Here is a 10,575-nt window from a genome sequence, read left to right as displayed (position 1 = left end):
TGAATATGATTTAATATAATATGACATAGTGACAATCAATATTTAAGGAAAAAGAAAAAAAATTGAAGTGTTATGAACTCTTAGATATAGATAAATAGATATAAAGAGAAAAAAATTTAAAATTTTAAAAGTGATATATATATATATATATATATATATATATATATATAGAGAGAGAGAGAGAGAGAGAGAGAGAGAGAGAGAGAGAGAGAGAGAGAGAGAGAGAGAGAGATATGATCTATAGGTATTTATATATCTATATCTCTTGAGAAAAAAATGTTTATATATACACATTCTTCTGTTTCTCTCTATGTTACATCACTTTAGACATTTTTTTAAATATATAATATTGGATCATTTCAAAAAAAAAAAAATATTGATCTAAAAAATGCTAATAATATTAAATAACAATTATTAGAGAATCTTGGTCTAAAAAAGCTAATAATATCAATAAGAATTATAACCTTGCTTTCTCTAACAAATGAATATATCTATTTATATATTGTAAAAATCCATCCATATCAATAGACTAAACTCAATTTTTAAAATTAATATTTAGTAATGATAATTATATAATTTTTTTAAACGTAATTTATTCTAAATCTTTTAAATTCTCAATTTTCAAATTTTCATTTATTATATTATTATATTTTTAATTAGATTAAAATTTTTTTAAATAAAATAAAATTATTTTTACAACGTGCGGATGTTTACCTAGTTATTATATGAATTGAAAAATAATTTTACAATTATAATTATATTTTTATTTTATTTTATTTTAAAATTCTGCGTCAATATACTTTTAATTTTATAAATAAATTAAAATAAAATAAAAATACTATTCTAATAACATCTAAAAAATGATTTACTCACTCCAAGTATATGGTCACCCATAAACTAAATCAATTCAATAAATCTTTTTTATTTAAATGAGAGTATTTATGTCAGGGAAAAAAAAAGAAAATATTGCCATTATTATATTCCATAAATTCTTTTATATAAAAATAATTAAATATGCCTTTAACTAACTTTTTTTTTTCTAATTTATCTCTAATATTTCATTAATTTCTCCTTTAATATCAAATATGCCTTTAATTACGTTTCAACATTAAATAAGGCAAATGCTTTGTTGGAATAAAAATAATACAAAGGGGTGCAAAAAATGAAGTTTATGCTCTAACCTTTGAAGTAAGATTTCTTTTTTGCCTTTGTTTGGAAAAGTTGTGTGAAAAATATGAAAATTTGTGCTCATTTAATCTTCAAATTGTATTTAGTTATTGAAAACGTACTTTAAATATGACGTAATTTTTAAAGTATTCAATAAAGTCCGTAAATATTCTTTCAACGTGGTCAATTTGAAAATTTAGTGGTATTTTTCTATTCAAACTCCACTTTAATCAACACTCATATTGCCTATATCAACACTTGTTTTTTTCAATGGAAATTGATTAAAAATCACATTTCACATTTGTATTATTTCTCAAGATACTATTAAGCAAAAATTCTCTATATAAAAAGAACATCAAAGATAAAAAAATTTTCCTATATAAAAATTTTTTCAATATAAAAAGAATGCAGGGAGTAATAGTTTTCTTTATGTGGTTTTTTTTTTTTTTTTTTTTTTTTTTTGAAAACGTGGTAGTTAGTTATTGATTTGATATATTGTGTGCCCATACGAGGAAATAAATACTACGAGAAAAAGGAGATATAGCTTTAGCCAAGTGGTAAGACGACTCCACTACTCGTTAAGTGGTCAGGTTCCGAGAGTCCCACACTCCCCGTCTTACGCCCCATCCTTATAATTATGGCCAAAAAAAACAAAAGAAAAAAGAGAGAGAGAAAAGCATTTGGCTTTTGAAAGAGTGAATGCAGACACATGTATAAGAGAGTACAATAAGCTCTGAACCTTATAAAGATATTCCACTTTGCTAGAGCTACTGGAAATTTTTCCTAACTGCATGATGTTAATGTGACTAAGTTCATATGAGAACAGGATATTGTTTTCATATATGTAAATCCGATGATTGAGACTTATGACATTAAATATTTAAAAAAATCATAAATCATTTATGCTATAGAAATAGTGAATTCAAAAAAAAAAAAAAAAAAAAAAAAAAAAAAAGAACAATATGGATAGTAAAATAGCTAAGATTTGGAACTTCGTTCTTATCAATAAGGGTATGGAATCCGTATTGCTAAAGAGAATTCCAAGAACAATATTTATGAATGTACCAAACTAATAAGTGCACTTTTAAGATTGCTCCAAAACAGTCTCGTTGAATACTCTTTTTGTCTCAAAATATAAGTCTTTTTTTGGTAATTATTTTATTCTAAAATATAAGTTATTTTAAAATTTTCAAGGAATAATAAATGATGTTTTTTCACAGTTACTTTTATTTATATTAGATACAATAATTACCTTCACAAGTAATTCTTGGTTTTGAGGTAAAGACTAATTTGATCAAATTACCTTTGATTTTATTGCTACTTATAGTGTAAGGAATTAATTGTTTACTTTAGAAGAATTAATTGTTTATTTAATCGTCGTGCAAAAACCTTAAATTACTTATAGTGTGAGACCATGGAGTATAAATCATCAGAAAATACATAACTATAAATGCCAAAAGAATTTTTTTTTATTAATTTTTTTTCAAATAATTCATATTAGGAGGCGGTCAATCTATTGCAACCCTTCTTCTTATCCGAACTTAGGGAGTCGGTTATATTTTACTAAATTTATGTTGACAGAGTTAACTACTACCTCATTTCATAATACTTGTTACATTTGAGAAAATAGTTTATTTCAAAATATTTGTCACATTTGTGGTCTCAAGGAGTAATAAATTATTTTTCCATGTTTACCCTCTGTATAGGACCAACAATTATTACTTCAATTTAATGGTTTTTTAGAGAATTAATATTAAATTAAAGATAATATAGTTAATTTACTTAATAATTTATTGTAACTTCAGACAAATTTAATATTTTTTTTTAAGAAATGTGAAATTTTAAATGTAATAAGTATTATGAATAGAGGTAGAGGTAGAATAAAAAAAAAAAACATATTCCCGTAGCTACCCCAATTAATTTGAAATAAAGGTTTATAGCTGTTATTGTTGAATTAATTATTATTTTCTTTCTTTGAAATGTAGCTGGCGTTGACTATCCACCATGCCAACCGGAGTATGCATATTATTAATGATATTAACTAGGATGTAGTCATGTAGCTACATTAGGGCCAACGGGGAATGGGCCCCATGAAATTAATAAAAAAATATTTGAGCAAGGTGAAGTATAATTGGGTCTTTAAATTATGTTTAAATTGTAGGTTTCAAAAAAAAAAATGTCTAAATTGACACCTAAATTCCTTTACGTTTGAAAAATAATTATGATCTCACTAACTTGTGCTTTATTCCACTCTAAGATCATTCCGTCCAAAAAATACAATTTTTTTCATCCAAAAAGCGAGCAAATTTTGTCCAAAAAGTGTATCTGACTACGTTAAAGAACTCATATTTTGAAGAAAATGACTTGATTATGAGACGGAAATATAAATTAAGGACATTATAATTATTTCTCAAACATAGAAGTATAAAAGTTTTTTTTTTTTTTTTGAAAGAAGAAGTATAAAAATTTTAATTTGAATATAACTTAGAATCCAATTATATTGTTTCGTTTGAGTAATTATTCTTAAAAAAAAAAAAAGCTAAAATCCTAATTAAATTTTATAATTTTTGTCCATTTTAATTATTGGTCTCATAGCGGACTAAGACTTGGTATAATAATTACTAGTTTCTCTTAATGCATTACAATTTAGGGAGTTTAAGAAATTAATTTTAGATTATATTGTTTAACTTAATTGCACATTGTATTCAACCTAATTGTAGTATTTAATAGATTGATTAATTTTGCGATAGAAACATGAATTTTTAATTGTATATAGTTGTAAAATTTGTATTATTATATAGTTATGGTATGATACTTTAAAAGAAATCAACTATTATAAAATTTTTATCATCATTGGTCAATCTCCCTACGCCTCATTTTGTGGGTGTGGGTTTGAATATTGTCAAGGATGGGTCTCATAGTCGAGTTTGCAATGTGTTGACAAGTTGAAAGATCTTAACCTGCCTGACCCACTAGTCATTGCCAGGTTTTCTTCGATTCTGCACTCGCAGTTTGTTGGCATTGGTGGGGTTGGTGCTGACTATGTGGCATCAGGTTCTTCTTTTAGTGACGATAATGGCATCAAGTTCTTCTTCTAGTGACGGTAATGAAGAGCAGTTTTCTGGTGGTGTTGCAGCTGGAGGTACTGTGTGTCTGGCTGTCGCTCCTCGTAGTCATAGTCGCAGTCGTAGCCCTCAGCTGTCTCGTTGAAAGGTGCTTTTCCTGTGTCTTTTTTTAATTCTTTTTTTATGGATTTAAAAGTTATTGTGGTGGAATTGTGTTGTTGTGGCTAACAGGGGTTTTAGAATTCCAGTTAAGGAGTTCATAAATTGCACTTTCCTGAACTCTGATTATTATGGAGCCCTCGTATCTTTGATGCTCATGCTATTTTTGTAGCACGTAAGCTTGGTTTTTTGAATTTTATTCTTTCTCATCCTATTGGTTTTGCTAGTGGTGTGTGGATTTTGTGGCAAAATTATTCTTGAAGTGTTCAGGAGCTACAAGTTAATTCTCAATTTGTGCATTATTCTAAATTTGTGCTTGGTTATGTTGTTTGGTTTTTAACTGTCGTTTATACTAGTCCTGTCGTTCTTAGAAGGTGATATGTGTTATTTTTATAGTAATTTTAATATAATTTTTGTTAGGATTTTTTAGTAGTTTTAATCACTTTAATTAGTTTTATTCAGTTTTAGTTATGTTTTTGTTCAAAGCTTCATTGAAACTTTACTCACTTGATCTTCAAGATAATTGTAGGATTTTGATACAGAAAAGAGCAAAGTAAAGCAAAACTCTCAGAGGCTAGCACGCCCTAGCCGTGCAACTTAGCACGCCCGTGCAGGATTCAAGGAAAATCAGCTTGGAGACTCAGAGCTTAGCACGTCCTAACCATGCTGTCTAGCACGCCTGTGCCACAGAATGATATCGATTTAAGGGCGTGCTCACCTGAGCACGGACCGTGCTGCATCCATCCTGGTAACTCAGAGCCTAGTACGCCCTGGCCATGCAAACCAGCACGCCTGTGCCACAGATTTTCCTTAGAACTCAAGCTCCAGCATGCCTAGCCCATGTAACGTAGCATGCCCGTGTTGAAGATCAAGTTTCGCTTTGAGCCGAGAACGCCAACCCAGTCCCTACCACTTGCATGGGCCCATATGAGATACTTTCTTGATGTGCCAATCAAGTTTAAATCCTATTTAATCGCATGGGAGAGTCCTAATTGAGACTAAATTAAAAGCCTAAACAGTCTCCTATCTCCAAAAGATTTCCTACTCAATATAGGCTCTATTTCCTAAACGAAGTCGGAGTTTCCCTAGAACGTCTATATAAAGAGAGAATTCACTCATTGTAGAATGCATCTCTTGTTCTATTATTTTCTACATAATTTTCTCTCTTTTTAAGACTTCAAGTATTCAAGTTGGTGTCAAGATTCAAAGAGGTCATTCAAGCCTATCGTTGACTAGTTTTTACTTCTAAATTCTCTTTTTGTTTATCATTCTTTATGGGATTATTTATAAGTTTAATTGAGTTTTATTTAATTACTATATCGAACTAAACTCTCATACTAGGGATTTGATGTAGCTTAATTTCGATTTTGATTTATAATATTAGATTTGCTCTTCTTTATTTAAAGTATAATTTATTATTGAACTTAACGCTTTCAGGTAGAGGTTTCTCCCCTGGTTTGATTTATTTCATTAATCAATATCGGGAGAAGGATTTTGATATGAAAAGGTATAAATTATATGAGAATAATAACTTAATGTGAAAGCTATATGGTTTGACTCATGGGGGTTTTTATAAGCTAACAACCTTAGGTTATGAATTCATAAACAAACCATAAAAACATAATGATTTAATTCATGTTTGATTGTGTTATTGGAGAGATAGGTAATTAGACCGGGTTAAAAAGAGCTAACAATACATCGGGAGAGGTTGTTAGTGATTTTAAAGTTGTTTCCCTTAGTTAAAATTGATTATCAAACTAATAAAATAATTAAACAGAATTAAGTGAAATCAAAATCCCTAGTAGTTTTTAACCTTGATTTTCTTTCATCAAATTGTCTTGCTTGATTCTTTTATTTTCTTTTATTTCTTTAATTTAATTTCTTAAAATAATTCTCCTTACTGTCATTTAAATAATAGTAGGATTAACACAATTTTGGTATTTGGTATACAATCCTCTTGGGACAATAATCTACTCATTCTTTATTACTTGTCATGATCTCGTACACTTGCGAAAAAGCCTATCATAAGGATTGATTTTGGTCTCGAATGTTTGATATTGCTGGTCAAATGGTTGCGCGTTGGCTGCTTTTTAATGATTTTAATGATATTGCTAACTTTGTGGAGAAGAGGGGTGGTGTTGTTACTTCTGTTTTAAATTATATAACGCTTTGTGTATAACTGGACCGTTGTTCCTTGATGGATTTAGGTTGCTCATGGTGTCAGTTTACATGGACTCGTTCTATTGTCAGTGTTGGGGTCATTCAGGAGCATCTAGATAGGGCTTTATGTAATTTAGATTAGCGGTTTGCTTTTCCAGAGGGCGTCTATTATGTCTTTGCCTCGTCTTGTTTCTGATTATTTCCTTTGTTGTTGGCTATTAAAAGTTTTTCTGCTGTCCCTGTGGTTAAACCTTTTCAGTTTGAAGCTGCTTAGGCTACTAGGAAGATTTTCGAGCAGTGGTAGAGTCCAACTTGGGCTTAGCCACATTCTTCTATATCTAGTGCTCTTTTACTGTTCAGGAGTAGACTTATAGTTGGAATCGGGATGTGTTTGGTAATATCCATTATAATAAGTGGGTCCTTCATTGTATTAAGGGGTTTAGGTAGCTTTGCAGCGTCGGGGTCTCTACCTTCTTTCTTAATCTAGAGAAGGATTTGCTACCTCAGTATAATTTGATTTTACAGTAGAAGGAGGTTTTCTGGTTTCAAAAATCTCGCAGTTTTTGGCCTCGGGGTGGTGATCGATGCACTAAATATTATCATGCTATTACTAACCAATTAAAAATAAATATCCTTAAGATAAAATTTGTGGGGAATTTGTAATATATTAATTTATTATTATAAGAAGTTAAATATTCTATTTATGGTATTAGAGATTTTTTATTTGTAATCTACTAGCGTTCGGATCCCATTACAAGGATCATCTAATTCGGCTCGGAGTTTAGTCACAGTTAAACTGTGGCTTCATTATTTTATTATTTTGATGGATATTTTTCTCCTTTCATTTTAGAGAGTATTCTTGACCAATTGAAGATGGTATTAGAGCAGTTGATTATTTTTATAAAAAAAAGGGTTAATTATATATATAGCGTCTAATTTTTTTTCTATTTTAATATCTGAATAAAAAAAAACTTACAATCAAGTGTCTCAACTATTAAAAAAACTTGCAATCTAGTGTATCCTTACTGAAATACTGATTTAGGTGAATTCGAGTCCACTTTTATTGAAATGGACAACAGTGCACAAACTTGTTTAAGCAACCCATGTGATTTGCACATGACTTTTTTTTATTATGAGAAAGACAATACTGATCTTATTACACCTTATTCTTTATCTTCCTCTCGAAACTCTCACATCATTATTTAATATTCACATGTTGTTGATGGCTATTATGCGAATTTGGACTGGTAATTAATTGTTTATTTATTTATTTTTTACTCCTATGTTTTCTTTTAGAATTCAATTTAAATAAAAAATATATTAGCAAAAAATTTTGGAAAGATTTCCAGATGCAACCAGAAAGCAGATTAAGAAAGCACATTAATTTCACGAAGGCCTGTCATCCAGACTTGAGTTGAATGATCCCAAATTAAAATTTTTTGGATGTTCATTTTGAAAAAAAAAAAAAAAAATTCTGCATGTTCATTAATGAAGTTCATTTTGTAAGTTTTCTATTTCTAATCTTGTTACTAATTTCTTGTATTTTAAAGGGTTGACTATAAATTTACTGTCTCAAATTGCAAAATTTTCTATTTTACTGTATGAACGGAAAATATTTATAATTAAGTGTGTCTAGCCTATATAAGTTGAAGTTGGAGAAAAATGATTAAAATTACAATTTTAACTCCTATTTATTATACTTTATTGAAAAAAAAATTAAAAGTTAAACTCATAATTTTACTATTTATAAAATCATTTTCCTTCTTTATTTTCTTCTCAAATATCCAAACATCAAGAGGACAAGTTCTTTTTTTATTTTCCTCCCATATTTTCTTTCCTCTCTAAATTGTTTCCAAACACACTATTAATTTTCTAAACCATGCTTTGAGAGTGTTGGATGAAATGCTTGACTGAATCCTGGCCTCTCTTAATGTAGTTATGTCTAGGTTTTGACAAAGAATAATTCATTTAAAATACCGTTAACTTTACGGGTTATAACAATTACATCTTAAAATGACTTTAACACTTGTAGACACCTCAATTTCTAACTTTGTAATAATTGTACACAATTTAAAATTTAGGTCAAAAAATAATAAACAAAGGAAAAACGGGATCCCACTCTTGACACATGGTTAAATATAACAAAACTCAGCTCGAGTAAAAATGCACCGGTTCATAAAAAATCTCAAAATTCTAAAATCACCTCTCCCTTGCGCCTTTAAAAAATCCATCTCTCCCTCTCCCCAAAATTCCTAAAATCTAATTTCTCTATCATGTCCATTTCACTGTTGGCTCAAGGGTCAAATTCTAATCTCAGAATTTTGATGATTAAAAACAAAACAAATAAATTTAAATTATATTATTTGTGCTAATATTATTTTATGCAGAATTCTTATGGAAAGAAAACAGAACAAGGCATTTAGGATACATTGTAAGATAGAGAGAAAATTCATCTATAAGCACAAAAAAACTAATCTTTCTCTCATTAAAAATATTTTTCGAAAATTAGGTTCTCTCAAAATAAATCTTTTCATCATAATTGTTTTCGAAATTCTCTAAAAGAAATCAAAAATGATTCAATTACCTAAAATTAAAGAGATTATATCTCTAAACGATTTTGGTAATAAATCATGTGCTTTCTTTTTCGGAAATCCTCGTTGAAGATCTAAAGAAATTTAATTATTCTCTTACCTAAAACGAAGGAAGATCTTATTCTTTTCCGTTTTAGTAAGTAAAATCTTTTCGCAAAATATTTTCCAAATAAATGCTTTCGAAAATCTTTATGTTTAAAGGAAAGGAAGATCATCTCTTATTTTCTTACCAAAAGGATAAAACAAAAATTTTTGGTAACTAAGATTTTCGTATCTTCTAAATAAGGAAAACAAATATTCTGATTTCAAAATGAAATATCCACTTTCTAAAAACAAGAGTCACAAATCTCTCTATAAAAAGGAATTTTCACCGCTTTGAACTAAGGTGAAGAAAGAGTTTTTGTTTTAAAGAATATCACCTATTGATCACATCTTTTATCTCTCAAAACTTACTATCTACCTCCATTTTTCTTTTCATCTTTACACTTCATGTTTTATTTTTAAAGAGAAAAGAATTTTTATAACTTCTTTTGAAAAACGGTTCTGTGTTCTAAACGATTTTCTAATATGGAAAACTGTTTTCCTGTGCTTATATGTGCATTTCTATCTGTCTATTTAGATTCTGTAATCTTTAGTAGACAGGTTTTATTTGATAAACAATTGTTTAATAGCTTAGGTTAGAAGCTATTGTGAAAGAGGTTATCAAGCAACTTTCTCCGTGAGAGAGATTCTAATGTCTTCAATTGAGTTTCTATACTCTGCCAAAAACAGAAAGGGTTGAGGTTAACTAGAACCTTTGGAAAATTTAGTGGGATAAAGGGTAGATCTGTTAGTTTGGAAGAAGTGGTAATTGTATTCACATACAAGTGTGTGTTAAATACATGTATTCAGACTCTTCTAATCCTTGAAACAAGGAACTTGTATACATCTAAATACAACAGAGTAGGCTTGAATAGGTCTACGTTGTTATCTTATCTAATACGCCCCCGCAAGATGGTGTTCCGGCAGTAACACCAATCTTGGTTCTGAAATTGCTGAATGCGGCGAATGATAATGGCTTGGTTAACATATCAGCAAGTTGGTCTTTAGCTGAGACATGAGTAACTTGAAGAGTTCCATTTTGCACTTGTTGCCTTACAAAATGGTAATCGATTGCAATGTGCTTCATGCGGGAGTGAAATACCGGGTTTGCTGCAACATACGTAGCTCCCAAATTGTCGCAGTAGATCACCGGAGATGTGGGTCTTGGAACATACAATTCATCTAATAAACTTCGGACCCATACTAAATCAGCTACTGTGGAGGCTACTGATTTATATTCAGCTTCGGTGGAGCTTCTCGCCACAGTTTTCTGCTTCTTTGACGACCAGGCTACTGGGTTTTTCCCTAAAAAAATTATATAGGCACTAGTAGATGTCCGATCATCCTTATTG

The sequence above is a fragment of the Jatropha curcas genome, chromosome 2 (genome assembly GCF_041381405.1).
Source record: "Jatropha curcas cultivar XTBG-Jc1 chromosome 2, XTBG_Jcur_1.0, whole genome shotgun sequence".
Taxonomy (NCBI): Eukaryota; Viridiplantae; Streptophyta; class Magnoliopsida; order Malpighiales; family Euphorbiaceae; genus Jatropha; species Jatropha curcas.
The sequence above is the reverse complement of the archived record's forward strand: the minus strand, read 5'-3'. Positions refer to the sequence as shown.